This window comes from Conger conger, chromosome 4 (genome assembly GCF_963514075.1).
Source record: "Conger conger chromosome 4, fConCon1.1, whole genome shotgun sequence".
Classification (NCBI taxonomy): Eukaryota; Metazoa; Chordata; class Actinopteri; order Anguilliformes; family Congridae; genus Conger; species Conger conger.
In genome coordinates this window covers 59,498,660-59,514,307 of record NC_083763.1, presented here as the reverse complement: position 1 = coordinate 59,514,307, position 15,648 = coordinate 59,498,660, and the positions used below count along the sequence as shown (strand labels likewise).

The window sequence follows — 15,648 nt, the reverse complement described above, 5'->3', positions numbered from 1 at the left end:
CCTTCCTCCTTCCCTCCTGGGTCGCGTCAGGGCTGGGGAAAGCACAAAGGGACAGGGTAATTTGAAGGCGCTTTATTATCCTCACATGTCCGTTGGTAAAGGTGGGGTCTCCCTTAGGATCAATCCTCCGGGTCAGTACGGCAGACAGTCAGTACGGCAGACAGTCCTTCCTCTCTCTACCTTCCTCAGAATAGGCGCCGACTGACTTCGTTTGCAGCCCCAACCGCACCTTAAATATCTCCTCTGCTCATCAGAGAAAAAGGCAGCAGCTGAGTCAGTGTTCATGGGGGTTCACTCACGTGCGCTGTCCACGGTCCTGGTCTGCAGGTAGAGGGATTGCTCTCCAGGGTGCTGATCTCCCCATCACCTCTCTGGGAAAATAGACACCTTCGTGTACCTCTCCTAAGGCATAACGTAGGCGTGGCTGCATTGCCCGGGTCCCTCTGGGGTTTTCCACCCACGTGGCGCAACATGCAGGAGCAGGGGCGCCACAATTTACTTGTGCAATAGTACATTTTGTCAAGAGATTTGAAACCATGCAGTGTGACCAACATGCAATAATAGAGAAAGGGGGAAATTTCACCTGACCATGACTTTGGGGAGCACTGTACATAATAATCCTTCACCATTGCTCACATAAATCATTTTGTCATATGAATGTTGTCTGCTTGAATTCATGTAAATGCTTAATGGTCACTCCGATGGCAAACTCGACTTCATCTCTGTCCCTGAAGAGGTGCTTTTATATGAAAACAAGCAGCTGGCAACTGAACATTTCAGAAGAGAAAGTGCTAATCTATGCTCCTCCCAAATTGGCTGTAGAGTTTGCAGCATGATCGTCTCTGCATCATTGTCAAGCATATGGAGACATTCAATTGTGGATTTCTATGAATCATGTGGCACATAATTAGTCATAGATTTAGCCAGATATGGAGACTTTTTTCTTGGAATGACTTTCACACAAAAAAATCTGATTGACTAGGCACCAGCATTCTGCAAGTACCAGCAGTGCATGAAATGTACTCCTCTGATGCAATGACTGAGCAGCTAAGTGAAAAAAGGAACTAACAAAGAAGGCTTTTGTACACTTATTTTCACAAATGAGAAATCTGATCTTAGTTATTGCTAGTTGTTTTTTGTAATTTTAGTGTTGAGTAAAATATAATGAACAGAAAGGAAACCTTTTGTCTTAAGCCAGGATTTATCTTCAAAGAGGATACAATGGACATGAATGAAAACAATGCACTGCAGCAGGATTGTCTAAGCTCTGAGAAGCAGATAACAATGAGATATTATTTTAAGGCAAACAGCATTGCAGAGCCATTTAACATGCAGACAGTCATTCTTTAGACTACTGCTTATAACTGGAAACTGCAGAGTTTAAGACTTCAAGGGGAGCAGAAACGGCCATAGAAGAAGATGCTCTGAGTGGGGTTGTGTCTGATGAAGAACAGGAAGGGATGGTCTGCGATGAACCGATCTGGGGGTGGCATGGCACATCCAAGCATCATGATGGCAGCAGTGGCAGCAGCAGCCTCTGTGCCCTCCTCGTTCACCCCCACAAAGGCCTTGTGCACCACTTTGGACACCACCAGGTCATTGCTGGGAGACATGCCAGAGAAATCGCTTTTGGACACATCGAAGGCATCCTTCATCTCCATATTGACCAGAATATCTTTCAGGTCATAGCTCTCTTCCATCTTGAACTTGGGCACAGCCAAAAGTAACCGAATAGATTCCATCTTCTCAGGCTGTGTCCACTCGATGAGCTTGTTGTACGTGAGCTCCCTTTCCAACTGCAGGAGAAAAGAAGCCATTAATCCAGTTGAGACTGGTGGATTTCTGAAAGCTTGTTCACTCCTTACCACATATTATCACACATTCTTATACTCTGACAAGTTTGAAACTACTGGGTATTGCCTCAATTCCCTTGTAGGCATCATTATAATTGAATTATACACCGAAATCTGTTTTACCCTCTCAAGCCCTGTGGAGTCATCCTCAATCTCTTTGGGCAGAATAATGAGTGTGCTCAGCTCTTTACCAATGTAAGGCATCTCCAGAATCTGACAATTGACCTCCGGAATGAACGCCAAACCAAAGTTGCCTGTCTGTCCCATCATCTAAACTGGCTTACTTTCATTCTGAAAATTGAAGACGTTAAAGATCATTCAAATATATGTTTCAATCCATGTACAATATTAAAGCGGTGATATACTCACGCTATTACAGAAATATGTTGTGCTTACTGTAAGTGGGTACCCGGCAGGGGTTTTTAAAACCTCCTTTAATTTAGACAAATTATACAAAACATACAATTTCACCAGGGGTGCCCAAACCTTTGCATACCACTGCAAAAAGTAAATTTCTAAAATTGGAAAATAAAGCAGAAATTATCATTCAACTGTCATGGAGAGAACGTTTCACTTCAAGACAAAGTTGGATCAGTGACCTAACTACAAACGAGGAGAGTAATCATGCTCTGGAGTCCCATCTTTTGCAAACTGATGTCAAGAAATGACAAAAGTGTGACTGAACAGCACAGAGGATAAAAGCCTTCCCCGCATTAGTGTAGGCAACAGTTCACAATTATTTTGCAGTAATGGAGTAATCTGGAAACTGAGTAAGCATGTTAGCTCATTCAATTTGAATAGCTGCTCATATGTGTCTCTCCCTTTGAATTTCTTGTCCCAATCAGCCTTAAAATAGATAGCATTCACCAACACCAGACTGGTCATATTGTCAACAGCCCCTTTCGACAGCAGGTTCTTGATTTTATCTACAAGAAAGCACAATAAAGCGGAAATATATAGATGGGATGGTGTCACACAAGTACATTAATTAAGATACCCAGCGACAGATATAATGCAGTATGTCTTGAATAATGCAGATGCGATTCATCGTCAACACCTACAAAATGCAGAACATAAAGTTTAACAACAAAGAAAGGCATCAGGTGCCAAATATGTTGTAAAAAACAATACTTCATAAAATATACGTGAAGTCAATGTTTAGAGTATTACAAAACATGAACTACATGTCAAGCAACTATGAAGATATTTTAGTCTGGAACATCGTTCATACAATGATTTTATGACATTATTGGAAGACGCTCTTATCCAGAGCGACAAACAGTTGATTAAACTCAGGAGACAATCCTCCCTGGAACAATGTAGGGTTAAGGGCCTTGCTCAAGGGCCCAATGGCTGTGTGGATCTTACTGTATCTACACCGGGATTAGAACCACCGACCTTGCATGTCCCAGTCATTTACCTTCACCACTACGCTACAGGCGGCCACGATGATTGATTGTTGCTGGAAGGCACTGGTTCTTCAATGTTTTAATATCAGGACCCAAATTAGAGGTTTTGTGCCTTTCAGGCCTTCCAATGTACTAGCACAGTCTAGTGGACTATAGACCCATTCCAGGACCCACTTTGCAGCCTGCACTCCTGCAACCAATTTTCAGTTTCAAGTCAGTTTAAAAAGCACTGCTGTAAAGCATTCACAATTATAATCATTTATCAGAGGCCAAACAATGGAAACCAATAACCGCAAGCAGCTGTCCACTTCTTGATCATTTCAGTGGAATACGTAGGACAGAGGATCTGCAGATTTCAAATGAAAGTCTCCTGAACCTGTAGATGTGTCTGTAACTGCAGTTATCTTGAGTCTGCTTCTCCACCCAACTGTTAATCCTCACCCTTTCATCCTCTGCTTTTGATTTGAAGTCAACAGTCTCCAGCTCTGCCTGATAGAACTTCTTTATGTCCTGAATGTATTTCTACAGATTTACAAAGACAGTGAATGCTTAGCTGTGTCTGGCTTTCACCAAAAAATTGATTATTTCCAAAGGAATATATATTTTTTTTACATTATTGGCATTTGGCAGACGCTCTTATCCAGAGCGACGTACAACAAAGTGCATACCCATAACCAGGGATAAGTTCGCTGAAAGACCCTAGAGGTAAGTACAATTTCAACTGCTACCTGTACAACAAAGATAAGGACAAGGGCCATTTTTTTTTTTTTTTTTTTTTTTTGAACAAACAAACAAACAGAGCAAAAGTCACCAAAGTTAACTATCCAAACACTGCTTACCTAGCCAACTATATCAAGTTCTTATCAATGTTTGGGAGAAAATCATCCATCCATCCATCCATCCATTATCTTAACCTGCTTATCCTGAACAGGGTTGCAGGTGGGCTGGAGCCTATCCCAGCAAACATTGGGCTAAAGGCAGAAATACACCCTGGACAGGTCACCAGTCCATCACAGGACACACACACCATTCACTCACACACTCATACCCACAGGCGATTTAGACTCTCCAATCAGCCTAACCTGCATGTCTTTGGACTGTGGGAGGAAACCCACGCAAACACGGGGAGAACCTGCAAGCTTGCAAACCGGGATTCAGACCCAGGACCTCCTTGCTGTGAGGCGGCAGTGCTACCCACTGCACCATCCGGAATCAAATAATTGGAATTTTTTATCTTTGAATTGAGGTCAACATCTCAAAATTAAAATCACAATAAACATGGAGTATGAAATAAAATAGGGATTCAAAGCAGGAGCACACCAGTCACTGTGTCATGAATTATGTGTTCATATTAAAATTGACATGAAATCATCATGTCAAGTTTAAGGTCTTTTTGTTAATTCCTCCAACTGCCCAGCGCAGTCACTGGACTTTAAAAAGTACCAGGTCACTGCAATTAAGGTGATATCCATAGGATGTGCTGTAGACCAGAGAGCTGAGTTAGTCATCAGAGATAGATGGAGCAAGTCTTTGAAAACACCAGTCATTTCGTTTATATGAAGTTCAAGGAGTACAGATTGCATAGTGTTAAAAGCAATCTGGAAGGCGTGGTCCAGGGTAGGGGCACAGAATAAAATTTTACAATCTGGTAAAAATGAAGAATGTATAAAAAGCATACTGGGCCTATGGCAGAGTCAAAAATATGATACAAAAAAACCATCTCCCATATGTTTGCATGTTTCTGTGAGGAAAAACAGCGTACCCTTTGAATGTTACATTGCCATGTACACACATGCGTGAACATGCATTATGAGAAAGAGAAAGAAAACAAAATCACTTTGTCCATCTAGAAACAGAGACTAAAAGACTACATACAAGATGCAAAAATGAATTCACAGATCATTGAACAAACTGATAGATGTGTTTACAATGAAAATAAATGAGAACATTTTGGGAAATATACCTTTTTTCCGACTTTCCGACAAGATGTTCCATTACATTTTAATTTTTGTTTTCATTGTCTAATTTACACAAGGTATTATGGGTGTTTGAAATACACGTGCAGGAAGAAAATGGTGCAAAACCGCTGTAGCCATTCATTTACGTTCCTTAAATGCATATAAACTCACCAAGCACTTTATTAGGTATTTATTGAGCTTATTTTTTAGACTTCTACTGCTGTAGCCTATCCACTTAGAGTCATGATGCATTGTGTGTTCAGACATGCTCTTCTGCATACCACTGTTGTAATGTGTGGTTATTTGCATTACTGTCACCTTCCTGTCAGCTTTGACCAGTCTGGCCATTCTCCTCTGATGTCTCTCATTAATAATAAAAATGTTCCGAATACATTACATTACATTATTGGCATTTGGCAGACGCTCTTATCCAGAGCGACGTACAACAAAGTGCATACCCATAACCAGGGGTAAGTGCGCTGAAAGACCCTAGAGGGAAGTACAATTTCAATTGCTACCCGTACAACAAAGATAAGGACAAGGGCATATATATATTTTTTTATTATTATTATTTTTTTAAATCAACAAATAAACAAACAAACAACAAAGCAAAAGTGACCAAACTTAACTATCCAAATACTGCTTACCTAGCCAACCAAAAATACCGAAACACTACGAAAATCACAAAGACAACAATTCAGGTTCACAGGGAGGTAGGGAGGGATGGGGAGAGGTGCTGCTTGAAGAGGTGCGTCTTCAGTTTGCACAGATTCTACAGTTCTGACCTCAATGGGGAGTTCGTTCCACCACCGTGGAGCCAGAACAGACAGTAGTCGTGAGCGTGAGGTGGAGGTTCTGAGAGGGGGAGGTGCCAAGCGGCCTGTGGAGGCTGAACGAAGCGGTCTGGCAGGGGTGTAGGGTCTGATGATTTTTAAGCTGGGGAAGACCCCTTAACTGCTTGGAAGGCTAGCACCAATGTTTTGAATTTGATGCGAGCCATGACAGGCAGCCAGTGGAGGGAAGTAAGCATGGGGGTGACGTGTGAGTATTTGGGAAGGTTGAAGACCAGATGAGCTACTGCATTCTGGATAAGTTGGAGGGGTCTGATGGCGGATGCTGGGAGGCCAGCCAAGAGGGAATTGCAGTAGTCCAGGTGGGACAGAACCATCGCTTGGACCAGGAGCTGGGTCGAGTAGGGGGTGAGAAAGGGGCGGATTCTCCATATGTTGTATAGGAAGAACCTGCATGGCCGGGTCACCGCTGCAATGTTCTCGGAAAGGGACAGTCTGCTGTCCATCACCACGCCGACGTTCCTTGCACTGGGTGATGGCGTGAGTGTGGTATCCCCGAGGGAAATGGAGAGATCCAGGTGGGGAGAGGTAGGGATGCATATCATTTCAGTCTTGCCTGGGTTGAGCTTTGGATAGTGGTTGCCCATCCAGCTCTGGATGTCACTCAGGCAAGCAGAGAGCCGGGCAGAAACCTGTGTATCAGATGGTGGGAACGAGATGAAGAGTTGGGTATCATCCGCATAGCAGTGGTAGGATAGCCCATGTGCAGTGATCACAGGGCCAAGGGAATGAGTGTAAAGAGAAAAAAGAAGCGGGCCTAGGACTGAGCCCTGGGGAACTCCTGTGGCAAGGGGCCCAGGTGTCAATACTGTACCAGCCCAGGCAACCTGGAAGGAGCGACCAAATAGGTAAGATTCAATTCAGTCCAGGACTGTGCCACAGATGCCCGTTGCTGACAGGGCGGACAGGAGGATGGAGTGATCCACAGTGTCGAAGGCAGCAGAGAGATCTAGAAGAATGAGGACAGAGGACAGGGAGGCTGCTCGTGCGGCATGGAGCGACTCACTGACGGAGAGGAGCGTGGTCTCTGTCGAGTGGCCCGATCTGAAGCCAGACTGATGGGGGACTAGCAGGTTGTTGTTAGAAAAGAAAGAAGAAAGTTGAGTAGAAGCAGCTCGTTCTATGGTTTTAGAAAGAAAAGGAAGAAGACATACCGGGCGGTAGTTCTGGATGATGGAGGGATCCAGGGTAGGATTTTTTAGCAACGGAGTGATGTGGGCCCTCTTGAAGGATGCAGGAAAACAGCCGGAAGACAGGGAGGAGTTGACAAGGGAGGTGACAAATGGGAGAATGTCAAGGGCACAGGTTGTAGGGCGGTGAGAGAGCAGGAGTTGAGAAACATCAGAGTCTGTAAGGGGGGAGAAAGTGGAAAAAGAAGGGATGGGCCTAGAGGGGGGGAAGGGCACAGTGAGGGGGGCAGCGGTTATAAAGGATCTGCGGATGACTGTGACCTTCTCATCGAAAAAGTCAGCAAAGTCATCAGCAACGAAGGAGGACTGAGGTGGAGGAGGCGGTGCGTTGAGGAGAGAGGAGAAAATGGAGTTTCCGGGGGTTAGAAGTGGAGTTCTGAATTAGTGCTCAGTGAGTGGATATGGAGCACTCTCTTTTCAGCCCTAGTGCTGCATTACAATAATTGCAATATGTTTTAACTAAATGCTCACCTCCTTCAACTGAGGAATATAAAATAAACTATTGTTGATACTGTGCTAAAATTGCAAATAAATAAATCCAATCTTAAAAGTATGATCCATTTGGTCAGCATCAGTGAGTACAGGCTGGAGGCTTACAACACAGAAACTGTTACAGAGAACAGATCACAAATCACAGTGCAATTACTACCTGATTTCCACACTCAAAGTGTGTCATTCTCAACTCATCTGATCCTGCAATAATCAATTTTAACTTTGTCTTCTGTCCACTGTGCATACATTCCTTTACAAGTATGTGCATGTATTGGCAAATGTATTGGCAAATCTGTGCTATTCATCAACAAAACATTACCTCCACAAACTCGTAAGACTGCTCCCCATACGGGCGATTTGCCAGGCTCAGTGCTGTAGGGGTCCTCGCACGGGACTCCAAATTATGTAGGGTCCTCGCACGGGCCGCCAAATAACGCAGGGATTTTACTCTCTACGAAACCGGGGCGCCAGTTAAACGTTGTGTAGCAGTATAACTGCAAAAAGTAATCAGTCTCATAAAATTACTATTATCAGAAATATCTAACCACAAATTTAGTATTTTAATTAATAATTAAAGTAACCAATATTAATGATTAAACATACCGATAACCTGAAGGTTGGAAGTTCTTCGAAAGACTGCTTTAACTCGGCTCTCATGTCTATGTGATTCCAAAACGGACACCGGGGTTTAATAAAATATATTTATTAAACAAACATACAAACACATAACAGATAAACTAACGGGAAGTTAGTAAGGAAATTTAGTTGGGTAAATTAGTAGGTTACGTTAGGGCGTGTATGTGTGTGTGTGGGCGCGCGCGAGCGCGCGTGTCGCTTGAACAAAGGAAAGGTGGGAGTAGCTAGCTTGAGTAAGCTAGAGTTCTGGATATGGTAATGAGTTAGAGTTAGCTGTGAGATGGGACTACTTGAGTAGTTTTACTCTATATATGCGCAAAAGACGGCGAATCAATTCACGTACATATATATGTAGCTAACCAAACACATTTCAATAGTAGGATGGTAAATATAGAAACACAGATTCACGAAAACAGTTAAGACTAAACTAAACACTGGCTATGCCTGAATGTTTGTTCTCTTACTGAGTCCATACGCATTGGATCCAAAAGACGTGCTGTCCTTATAGGAGCCACGATGGTGCTGTGAATGCGTGTCCTGGAGAGATGCGCAGGCTGGGGCGTCTTAGCCGCGCGCTGTCGTCTGGTCCACTCGGTTGCTGGAAGGATGTTCGCTTGTCCCTTTTCCGGGTGGAAAAGTTCGTTGCTGTTGTTCGATGGTGAGCTTTGCAGGAGTAAACTGATGTAGCGTTCCGCGTACACCAGTTTCCACTCGCTATAGGCGACGAAGTTACCGCGAGGTAACTGGGTGTGTCCGTAGGCCTGGTAGTGCGCTGTGCAGCATTCAGCCTCTGTCCGAGTCTCGGAGCAGATGAGCTGAAGCGAATGGCCAAAAAGGGTGCGTCGAAGAGAAGAAGCAGAAGAGGCAGAAAAAGCAGAAGAGCCAGAAGAGAGATCCCAAGAACGTGTCTTGCTCTTATACGGGACCGTTTATTGCTCCCGCCATTACGGGATTGGCTGAACCAAGTTAGACGTCATTCGTGGTGGACGTCGCAGAATTTTCCTGTGGGAATGTGGAAGTTGTAGTCCCTACAGTGCATACGGGGCACCCTCTTTGTTGAGTTCAGACATCAGTTTGTTGAATCTAGCATGAATGTCATCATCAGCTTCATGAAGGGGAGACTGAAGACAGGCACAGACAAGCACTTTGTGACACAGATTTCCTTACAGAAATGCAAGTAAGGCATCTCATGCTTCAATTTCTTCTGATTAATTAATCTTTTTTTTTGTGATCAACTTTTTATTGCTTTTTATAAACAAGGGGGGGCGGGTAGATGGTTACAAAGGTACAAGGTATTTGTAAAGTACATACATCCAAGGATGGGTGGAAAGAGAAAAAAAAATTTAAAGGAAATTAAAATACAAGATAACACGTTATCATATTATACAGGGGATTCTTGAATTTTACATAAAAATACATTCCATTTTTGTAGAGTGGATTTCTTGGCTTTGTTTAATCTAGCAGTGTGATATTCCATGTTCACAACATCCACCAAGTAGCTCTTCCAAAATGTCCTAGGTGGTATATGAGGGTTGATCCATAGTTGTAAAATAACTTTTTTTGGAAGCTGTGAAACCTGCCATCAGCATTTTCCTTTGGGTTACAGTATGTTCTAGGTCAGAGTCATCATTTAAGAGGCAGAGGTGTGGTGTTTTTTGAATATAGACACCCAGCAGTTTTGATAGTTCATTCACTACACACGTCCACAGACGTCCATGTGCACAAATGTGCCTGGTAGGATGTTACATATATTACAAATGTAGTTCGAAGCTCGTTTCACTTGAAACCATCTAAAAGGAATTGCATATGCTCTGTGGATAGTTTTGTAGCGGATTAGCTGGTGGGCTAAATTTTTGGAGCTTTGAGATAGGTTAAGCCAGATTGATTAAATGCGGACAGTTCCCTGTCCCATAATTTCTCTATGTATAAACATGAAGCAGATTTATGTACCAAGGCATTGTAAATGGAAGAGACTCTGTCTCATAAATTGTCAGAAGGCTTAACCCATTGCAACATTGGATGTTCTCTTGGTGGGCTGTCCCAGATTAATGAATCATTTTGATGATCCCATTAGAACTTTCTATTATAACAAAAAATATATATAATCTGAAAGAGCTTGTTTCAACTTTTTCCTGACAAGATAAATTGTCCTATCTTTATTGTCCTATTCATCAAAAAATAGAAATAAGATCTACATAGAATACTAAAAGGTCCTTTGTATTAAGGACACTTAAACCCGGTAACTTCAACAAGCCAAAGGAAGAAAATTTACCTCGGCGATAATGTAGCTCACCCAAAATCCATTGTTAACACAATTTACAGACATCCCTTGTGGTTAGTAAATTCAGCTGCAGTTACATGTTTTCTCGCCTTCAGCATCCCTGGTGGAAGCTGTCTTTTTACTTCTTGTTGTTGCAGTCCAGGAGCTTCACGTTTCTTCTCTTTTCTAAAGCGAAGCACCTATAGCATCATCAACATTTTAACACTGTGATGACATGCACGTAGACATCTTTAGTAGACACTGAAAATCAAATGACAGTGTGGCTATAATCCTGTGAACATCATATCAACCCTTGCGTCAACATACTCTTAACAAACTTTTTATTTCACTCTGGATTGACCATATTCATAGGGGAAAAAACTTGGCAAAAGAGAACATTTAACATTTGGAACACTGATGTGTTCATATACCTACATTATTATGGATAGTACTGTATTGTACTGGTGATTGCGATTCTATAAATTTATGTTGCTATTTGACCCTGCCTTGGCTTGGTCTCATATGTAAAAGAGGTTTTAATCTCAATGTGACTTCCTAGTCAAATAAAGGTTAATATATTTGAGAAACTGTATAAATCTGGCATATTTAAAAGCTCTCTTGGAGCAAGCTCCGACTGTACATGTACAGTCCCCTCCAAAAGTATTCCTTTGTTTTTGCTATACACTGAAGACAATTGAGTTTGAGGTCAAAAGATGTACATGAGATGACATATCCGAGTTTCAGCTTTTAAGAGGGGAAATCATTGGGGATAGCATGTACAACAACTGGCCTGAAAACGAAAAAAATCATTGGCATATTGAGCAACAGACATCAAATAGGTTGATCAAGGAAAACAGCAGCAGTTGAAAGAAACATTGTGAGAGCTGTGAAGAAAAACCCCAAAACATCAGTCAGTGACATCAAATCTCCACAGGGGAGGGGTGAAGGTATCTTAATCAACTGTTTGGAGAAGATCTAGAGAGCAGCAATATAAAGGCTGTACTGCAAGATGCAAACAATTCATCGGCAGTAAGAATCGGAAGGCAACATTACAATGAGCAAAGAAGTACAGAAATGAGCCACAAAAGTTCTGGAACAAAGTTTTATGAACTGATGAGACCAAGATCTACCAAAATGATGGAAAGCCCAAAGTGTGGAGAAAGAATGGATCTGCTCATGATCCAAAACACACAAGCCCATCTTTGAAGCATGGTGGAGAAGGTGTCATGGCTAAGGCTTGCATGGCAGCTTCTGGAGTGAGCTCACTCATGATGGTTGCAGCAGGATGAATTCAGTAGTCTTCTTTATCATGTAGAAAGACAATGACCCAAAACACACTGCCAACACAACATTGGCCTTCATTCATTTTATCTTCTGAAGAGGAGATTGAAGGGAAAAACCACCCGAAACAAACAACGACTAAAACAGGCTGCATTAAAATCAAATACTGATGCAACAGTTTGGTGAGGTCAATGGGTCGCAGGCTTGATGCAGTTATTGCAAGCAAGGGAGATGGTACCAAATATTAAGTGTTATTTATTTTCATTTACTTAAATACTCCAATCCAATCTGCTCACCTAAAAATGGGCAGTCTGATACCAAAGGTTCTATGTTCTCAGTAGTTTAACACATCTAGGTGTAAATACCAGGAAATAAAAGCTGAAATCCTGAAATCTTGTCTTCCTGTTCATCTCAACCCCAAATGTATCCACAGTATTGCACAAACAAATGAATTGGCCTTGCTATTTCAATTCTTTTGGAGGGGACTGTATCTCAAATAGTACTGTGTAAAAATTATTGCACAATTATTGCACAGGACAAGAGCGGCCCAACCCTGAACACACCCATTTCATAACCAGATTTTTAGCATGTTGGAAGACTCCCCTTATGACTGTGTTGCAACATGCAGTCTAGCACGCAGCTGACTTTGACTTCCAGCTCAATAATATAATATAATAAATTAGTTCAATCTCATAGATTTACAAAGGTGTATAAAATAGCAAATAACTTGATATAAGAATATAAACCAGTCATATCGGAGAAATGGAATCAACTATCTTTACTGGCAAGTATTTTTACTGTATCGTGAACATGAACAACATTTAAAATTCACTGTCAGTCTTGTCAATGGAGCAAATGAGCTTGTCAATGCACTACTGCCACATTTATCTTAAAATGTATGCAGCCATGTTGGTGTGTCCCTCTCAGCTGTGAAGATTGCAGACTGGGGATGGCGGTGGTTGCTGCTGTGGTCGTGGGAATGCAGAATGGAATTTGTGAGTGCATCCACTTGGATTTTTATTTAACTTTCTTTACTTTGTTTGGCGTCCCCCTGAGATGGACTGCAAGACAACCGCCAATGCAGCCTACACCCAGCAATGGCCCAGCCGTGTCCTGTGTCATACTCTGCCCAAAAAAAATTATGGGAACACTTAATCATCACAGTGTAACACCAAGTCAGTTAAACTTGGTCAATCAAAATCAATATCAATCTGTTCATTTAGGAAGCACAAGTGATTGTGAATCAGTTTCACCTGCTTTGGTGAAAATGAAAGTGACAACAGGTGCAATGGAGATGCCAAAGCAAGACAACCCCCAAAAAGGTCATGGTTTTGCATGTGGTGGCCACAGACAATTGTGCTCACAGCCCAGCACCGTGCAGCTCGATTGGCATTCGTGAGAGACCACCAGAAATGGCAGGTCTGCCATTGGCGCCCTGTTCTCTTCACAGATGAGAGCAGGTTCACACTGAGTGCATGAAAGAGTCTGGAGACGCCATGGTGAACGTTATGCTGCCAGTAACATCATCCAGCATGACCGGTTTGGCAGTGATTCAGTGATGGTCTGGGGAGGCATATCCTTGGAGGGTCACACAGACCTCGGTACCCTGAACGCTGTGTTAGGTACAGGGATTAAAATCTTCAGACTGATTGTGAGACCTGAGGAGCATTACATTACATTACATTACATTAATGGCATTTGGCAGCCACTCTTATCGACATACAGTTGATTAGACGAAGCAGGACAGAATCCTTTGATTGTAAAAGAAATTATGAATCTCATTTGGCTTCATCAATAAAAGGGTTCCAAAATATTAGAAAACGGTTTTGAGTAGGGTGATCGGGTGATGAGCTGCTTCCACTTGACTGACACACCTTGAGCAGTGACTCTCCTCCCACTTTGGCGAGCAGTTAGTCTCAAAATTACCAGAGGCATCGGGATCACCTGGAAAATATTAAATCAATTGCAAACCAGCTCGAAACACGCCACATACTGGCAGGAAAATATAGCCCCTAGTGCATTCACTTATGTATTATCAGTGGTTTCACAGGCAACAAAACAGCTTCCATTGTCATCTTTCTCCTGACAAATTCGACAATTACATTTCCATGTGTGGGATCAATAAATTGTATTTCACCTCTCCATTAATCAACCTCTACATTTTTTTTTTATATATATAAATTTATTTCTGATTTTTCACTTTTTCTCCCAAGTTAGTAGCCAACTGTACCCCTTCTACTCCAATTAGTTAGTGTTAGATACACCATCCACATCCGGCTCGAGGGAGAACCGTCAAGCTGTCTCGTCTCACAATCACGACCGTGATTCCGAGGCATCCAAGGTGCTTATTGTGCGACAATCAGCGAACCCTGCCAAGATAAGAAAAATAAAATGTTCTCATATTGGAACATGATTTTCTGACGTAGAGAAACGGTATCAAAGATAGTTAGTATAAGGCTTTTATTGTCTGTGGCGAGGTGTGGGTTGTAAACAGTGAGCATGGGAAGGGGGGGGGGTTGGGGGGGGGGATATGCGAAAAGAGACAGGATAAGGATTTGATGGGGGAGTTGCTAAGCTAACAAAGACGGCATTTAGTTAATGTGTTTTTAGCAAACACGACATTAGTCATTTTAAGATTTAAGCTAGCAATAAAGAATAGCTAGGCTATTTGAAATGCATCAGGCCTTCAATGTGTGGCTCCAAGGTGTTTCATTACTGTTGAATCGAGATGTTAATGAGTCTTATTTTCACTTGCATAATGCCTATTTCTGTTATTTAATCCAATCAAAATGGCAAATATAAATGTGTAAAACCGGCCCCCGATGGTAAGATATAGCCACAGGTGGCGATATAGGGTAGTCACCACTTGTATCCAAGATAGATAGGCTGTAGTCCAGTGTAGCCTAAACATTTAAGGTACAATAGGTAAGATTTTTGTGTTAAGACATTGTTACAAGACCATTGTAAATCCCTTCCTATCATTGAAAAGGCTCACTGACATGTTGATTCTGGCTGTGTTTTTAGTAAATTCTGGTTTCAAAGTGTACATTTGTCGGGCAGTTCTAGAGAAACTGTGCCAAAGCCAATAACCAACAGATTTTTGAGTGCGCAGCAAAAATATGCAAAAGAAAGATTGCCACAGCAATGTTTACTTGATGTTTACTTACTTTCCAGGTGTAATTTCCTGTATCTAAGTACTGATGATTTATCTAAATATCTAGGCCTACACCAGAGCCATGCAAATATTCTACTGAATTCTTTCCACATGCAGTAGTCATATATACTTAAATAAAACATGTGCTTTTAAACAATCCAGTAAGCTAGCCAACTACATTTAGTCACAGTAATGAGAATATCGAAGGTTAAGCAACAGAGACATGAGATTACATTACGAGCGATGCATTAGTTCAATGCAAACGTGTGGGTAATCAAACCCAACCCTACCTGCTGGCACAAGCAACGGATGGGAAGGTTCCAGTGAGAATGCTCAACACCAATGGTAAAACAGTTTACATTTCAATGTTTTCACATACCTTAAATTGAAAAACTGGTGCAACCGACAGGAAAACGCTCCTTCTTTAAGGTGAATTATGTTATAACACTTTAGGACTGAAGTAAAATAGTCAAAAGTTGTAGTCTACGTAAAAGGAGAGTGAACAAAACATCCCTTTCATTCGCTTTCCTCTAGCTACGTTAATGCATTCAAGCTGCGTCATTC

At 42.0% G+C, this 15,648-nt stretch overlaps 1 pseudogene; it reads right to left on the bottom strand.

Moving 5' to 3' along the window:
* Window positions 1-1,388: 1,388 nt before the first annotated feature.
* Window positions 1,389-13,358, bottom strand: LOC133126663 (leukocyte elastase inhibitor-like; annotated as a pseudogene).
* Window positions 13,359-15,648: the final 2,290 nt, after the last annotated feature.